We start from the raw sequence: 6,000 nt of genomic DNA, 5'->3' as shown, positions 1-6,000 counted from the left end.
CAGTGAAATCGATGCCCTTTCGGAATTATCAATATCACTCTTGCTCCGGCGTGGCACTCGTTAGAAGAACCATCTGTAAATAATTTCCATGAGGGAGCTTTGTTTTGAGGCTCAGGCTCATTAGGCTCTTCAGTCTGCTCGCTATCTGTAAGTTCAGTGAACTCTGCAATGAAGTCAGCCAGGACTTGCCCTTTTATCGCTGCTCGTGGCAAGTATGATATATCGAACTGCCCAAGTTCGACTGCCCATTTTAACAATCTACCCGCAACCTCTGGTTTTTGCAGGACTTGCCGTAGAGGCTGGTCGGTCAAAACTGTGATGGGGTGAGCTTGAAAGTAAGGCCGCAGCTTCCTAGAGGCCAAAATTAAGCAATAGGCTAACCTTTCAATAGGTGGGTATTGTAGTTCTGCTCCAATTAGTCTCTTGCTTACATAATAAACAACCTTCTGCACAACTTCTTCCTCCCTTACTAAAACGACACTAGCAAAATATTCCGTGATCGCCAGGTAGATGAAAAAAGTTTCCCCATCTATTGGTTTTGATAGGACCAGTGGTTGTGCCATATGAGCTTTTAATGCTTGAAAAGCCTACTCGCATTCCCTTGTCCACTCATACTTTTTGTTGCCTCTAAGTATATTAAAAAATGGAACACACTTATCCGTTGACTTCGAAATGAATCTACTGAGAGTAGCAATCCTTCCTGTTAAACTTTGAACGTCCTTGATCTTTGCTGGCGATTTCATATTGATCAGGGCTTTAATTTTCTCAGGATTGGCTTCAATTCCTCTCGAGTTGAATATAAATCCCAAGAACTTCCCTGATCCTACCCTAAATGAGCATTTAAGGGGATTCAACTTCATCTGATATTTGTTCAAGACGTTGAAGCATTCTTGCAAATACTTTATATGCCCTTTTGCCTTGTTCAACTTGACCAGCATGTCGTTGACATAGACCTCCATATTTGTACTGATCAGCTCTTTAAACATGTGGTTGACTAGTCACTGGTAAGTCGCACCAGCGTTTTTTAAACCCAAAGGCATTACTTTGTAACAATAGAGCCATGTATCAGTTCGAAAGCTAGTGTGATCCTCATCAGGGGGATGCATACTAATCTGATTATATCCTGAGTATGCATCCATAAAAGAGAGGATCTCATGCCCTGTGGTGGCATCGACCAGCTGGTCGATCCTAGGGAGTGGGAAGCAATCTTTAAGGCATGCTTTATTGAGGTATGTAAAATCCACTCATGTTCGCCATTTTCCATTCGACTTAGGAACTAGCATGAGATTAGAGACCCACGATAGATACGCCACCCTGATGAACCCATTCTCCTTTAGCTTTTCAACTTCTTCTTTCAAGGCCTTTGATCTGTCTTTATCGAGCAGCCTTCTTTTTTGTTACACCGGTGGAAAACTCTTATCGATGTTTAGGACATGGCTGATGACGACAAGGTCTATTCCGACCATGTATTTGTGCGACCAAACAAAGACTTCCTGGTTCCTCCTTAAAAACCCACCAGTGCTTGTTTTGTTGTTGTCTCTAAGTATTTATCGACTTTCACAACCCTGGTCGGATTTTCTTCATCGAGTTGGACCTCTTCAAGGTCCGCGATGGGTTCTATTTCTTCCTCAAAATCCCCAAAGCAAGGATCCAAGTCTCTATCCTCACTTTGGGCAACGCCTTATTTGGTGACATTATCACCTGAAAGGGCATGTGCATCAATTACCAATTGCAACTCTTTTTCGGGAATATCTCTCGATACACCCCTCTTTGCCTTGGTGATCGAGGCGTTGTAGCACTCCCTTTGCTTCCCGCTGATTTCCCAGTACGCATCCTACCCCTGCGTCTGTTGGGAATTTCATGGCAAGGTGCCATATTGAAGTGACGACTCGTAGGTCGACCAATATCGATCTTCCAATTACAACATTGTCGGCTGATGGACAATCAACTACTATGAAAGTAGTGAGTAATGTCCTATTAGCAAGTACAGTGTCTGTTGTAACTGGAAGCCTAATCGACCTTGTTGGGGCGAGCCCTTCACCGGAAAAACCATAAATGGTTTAGTTGCATGGCTCCAGATCTTTGACGGACAACTTCATTCTTTCCAGCGAAGACTTGTACAGGATGTTGACTGAACTTCCTGTATCGACCAATACCCTCTTCACCATCATGTTGGCAATTTGTACGTCCACGACTAGCGGAACAGAGTGTGGGAATTGCACGTGTTGGGCATCGTCTTCAGAGAAGGTTATCAATTCCTCATCTGTTCAAGCCTTTTTTGGTGCTTGATCCTCGACACTCATCATCTCGATGTCTTGGTCGTGGCGTAGGGTTTGAGCATATCATTCCTTTGCCTTTCCACTATCTCCTGCAAGATGTGGGCCTCTATAGATGGTGAGGAAAGTGCCTGCCATAGGAGCTGGCTGTAAAGGTGGTGAGCGTTGGCATGCAGGCGCCTGCTCGTTGCCACCTTGAGCCTCTCGCTGAGAACCTCCTGCAACACATATCTTCTTAAATGTCCTTGCCTAATCAGGAACTCAATCTCGTCTTTCAACTGGTTGCATTCGTTGGTGTCGTGCTCGTAATCGTTGTAAAAACGATAGAACTTCGTTGTATCTCTTTTTGAGATATCTTTCCTTATAGGTGCAGGTTGCTTGTAAGGCACGCTGGAGTTGGTCGCTTGATATACTTCTGCTCGACTTTCAACGAGGGCCGTGTAGTTGGTGAATCTCAGCTCGTATCGATTTCCTTTGGGGCGTTTACTCTCAGAAGCTGGGGGTTCATTGTTCTGCCGTTTTCCACCATTCCTACCATTACCATTCCCGTTGCCTTTGTCGTTGCCATTGGACTTCCCCAACCCATTGGTGACTTTGGCGGGTTCTTCCTTGGGCCCCTTATCTTTTGTTGGCGATTTCCCTTCGTTGGAAATTGCGTCTTCGAGCTTGATATATCGATCAGCCCAATCCAAAAACTCTTGGGTACTCCTTACCCCATTCTTCCTCAGGCTGTTCCAGAGGGGAGTACGTTGTCTGACTCCAGCTGTTATAGCCATCATCTTTCCTTCGTCACCCACCGTTTTGGCTCCAGCTGCTGCTTGTATAAAGCATTGGACATAGTCTTTCAATGACTCTCCTTCCTGCTGACGTATCTCGACCAGCTGATTGGCCTCAGTGGGGTGTACGTGACCCGCATAAAACTGCCCGTAAAATTCCTTCACGAACATCTCCCAAGATACTATACTAGCAGGAGGGAACTTAAAGAACCACTCCTGGGCGGTATCAGACAATGTTTCTGGGAAGATCCTGCAGCGGGCATCTTCAGACACTTTCTGTATATCCATTTGTATCTCAAACTTATAAACGTGAGATACTGGGTCCCCGTACCCATCAAAGTTCGGCAATGTTGGCATCTTGAACTTACTGGGGGTTTCAGCCGCAGCAATCCTCTGTACAAAGGGGGTGCCCCTCCTCCTATCGTATTCAATGTGGGACATTCGTCCCCCGACCAGTTACTGTACCACCTGGTTCAGGGCATCAATCTGAGCCTGAACAACTTCTGGGACTGCTGGGGCCACTGGTGCTGGGGGAGCGTACTCGTCGTGCTTCTCACGGCGGTCGTTGAGTAAGTCCCTTAAATCATCGTCTCTAGGTCTCTGATCGCTGACTCCTAGTCAACTAAAGACGTTTTGCTGCCTGTGTTGCCCCTCAGCGTTGTGGCTAGCTGGCCTATTTTCTCTAGGTGGGGGGCTTCTGCCTCCACCTCTTTCCTCATTTCTCTGACCAACGTTTTTTATGCCAGAATCAGCTTCATTATAGTCGTGGCCGTCTCTGAATTGCGGCTGACTACGGCGTGACCGGCTGTTCACGCTATTTCCTCTTCGAGCTGGCATTCCCCGAGTGTCAGGGGGAGGCCTGAGTTGGTCGTTGGGTCCCCGTGCATTGTTATGCCGTGGGGGGCCCCTGATCGCAGAGCCTGACTCGCTGTTCCTCCTGTAGGCAGAAGGATGCTGCCCCCTGCTCGATAGATTTGGCTCTTCATCCATGGGGCGTCTAGGGCTACGGGGCTGCTGCCTTGCCCTATTCTGCCTTGAGCACTGGGGATTGCCTCGACTAGCCTGAGATGGAGGCTGCTGCTCAGGATCCCTAGGTGCGACATCATCTCGAACCACATGTGGTTGCTCCGTCCTTTGAAGGCTTGGATTGGGACCTCTTTGAGGTGGCTGATCTGGCTGGGAGGTTGGCATAGCCTGCCCCTAGCTAGTTGAATGGCTGCTTCAACGGCGGCCATTGCATCCCTCTGCCGACGATCCATTTTCGCCTGCCGCTCATTCAGCTCTTGGTGCTGGCGTTCTATTTCTCTTTGCTACAGTGCCATTGCCTCCGCATCATTCTCCTGATTGGCTCTTAGATTAGACAACTCATCCTGCAACACTTCTAGCGTTGCCCTCAGTGTGTCGGAATCTAATTCCTCCTCATCAAACTCCAAATGTGGTTCATTCTTGGCCACAGTTGGGGGAGGAGATTGGGATGGTGCAGTGCCTGCAACCTTTCCGGTTTTCTTGGATGTTTTCTCCATTATATTTTCTCACAGTTTTTCGTCAAACTCTCAATGAAAGCACCAGAATGTTGACCCTCGATTTGGCCAACGACACAAAGTCATATACGACAAATGATATGATGACAATTGAGAAGTTAATCCAACAGAAAAGAAGAAAACACCAAGGATTTATAGTGGTTTGGCCCCAAAGAATGGTAATGACCTACGTCCACTTAGTGCTATTATTAATATTGAATCCCAAAGGCGTGATCAAATATAACGCCCCAAATTTCTTAATAAGGTTTAGGACCTTGATTAGGAAGCCGAGAGGGCCATAATTGATTTATTATGATATTTAATGATTATATGCATGTTTATGTGAATTATATTATTATATGATGGTGACTGCATGCATATGGGCTCAATTTTAATTAGAAGGGCATTTTGGTAATTTGGCCCGTTGAGGGCGTGATTGTGTATTTTTATGCATGGGGGTGAATTATAAATAATACCATATGATATGTGGATTGGTTCGAGCCATTCGGCATGAGACGATCATGGAAATGCAAGTTTTCGGTCTAGTCATAACGGGATTGAGTTCGGGGCTCGGGGTGAGTCTCGGGATGTTTAAATGATTAGAACGTTGCCAGGAATTAAAAGGGTAACGAGATAAGAATTAATGGTGTTTGAGATTATTGTGAATAACGGGAAATGGAGGGTGTTAATTATAATTAACGAGATAGGCGGGAAAGGACATTTTTACCCTTGGGATGACTTTAGAAGCCTTTATTTGACCTAGGGGCAATATGGTCATTTGGCAAAGGATATGTATCATTTAAAGGCTGTAGCAAACATAGCATCATCATCCTCATCCTTCTCCCTCTACCGTACACCATTTTCTCTCTTTCTCCCTTTGGAATTTTGAAGCCAAATTGAAGAACTAAGCTAGGAAAATCAAAGTTTGAGCTTAGGAACTTGATTCAGCCATTGAAGGGGATTCAAAATCAAGTTTGAGGTAAGTCTCAGCCATTAGTTTTAGTGGTATACTCTGTTTTGGCTTTAAACTTTCAGCTTGTGATTTCTTGGTAAATAGTTGGAATTAATGGAAGTTTGATTGATGTTTAACTTGGGTTTTGATGAGGGTGAGTTGTAGATGATGTTTAGGGGTTGAATTGGGTGTTAGGTTGATGTTTGGGACTGGTTTGAAGGTTTTGTTTCGAGGAAAACGCAAGGGAGAAAAAAAGCTGATACTTGCTGTTTTGCATAATGAGCCGCGGCCTGGCTATGGTGAGCCGCGACCTGCGTGGTTTTCTGGGTTGAAAATGCCTCTGTTAGAGCGGTGAGCCGCGGCCCAGAGTGTCACTTTTGGCCAGAAATGGGTTTTTAGCTTGGGGATTCAAGCCTTAGGCCTCGGGATCGATCCAATTACCCGGTTTAGTGGGATTCTATGTCTCGGAGGCTAGG

The sequence above is a fragment of the Humulus lupulus genome, chromosome 4 (assembly GCF_963169125.1).
Source record: "Humulus lupulus chromosome 4, drHumLupu1.1, whole genome shotgun sequence".
In the NCBI taxonomy this organism is placed as follows: Eukaryota; Viridiplantae; Streptophyta; class Magnoliopsida; order Rosales; family Cannabaceae; genus Humulus; species Humulus lupulus.
This window is presented reverse-complemented; position numbering follows the sequence as displayed.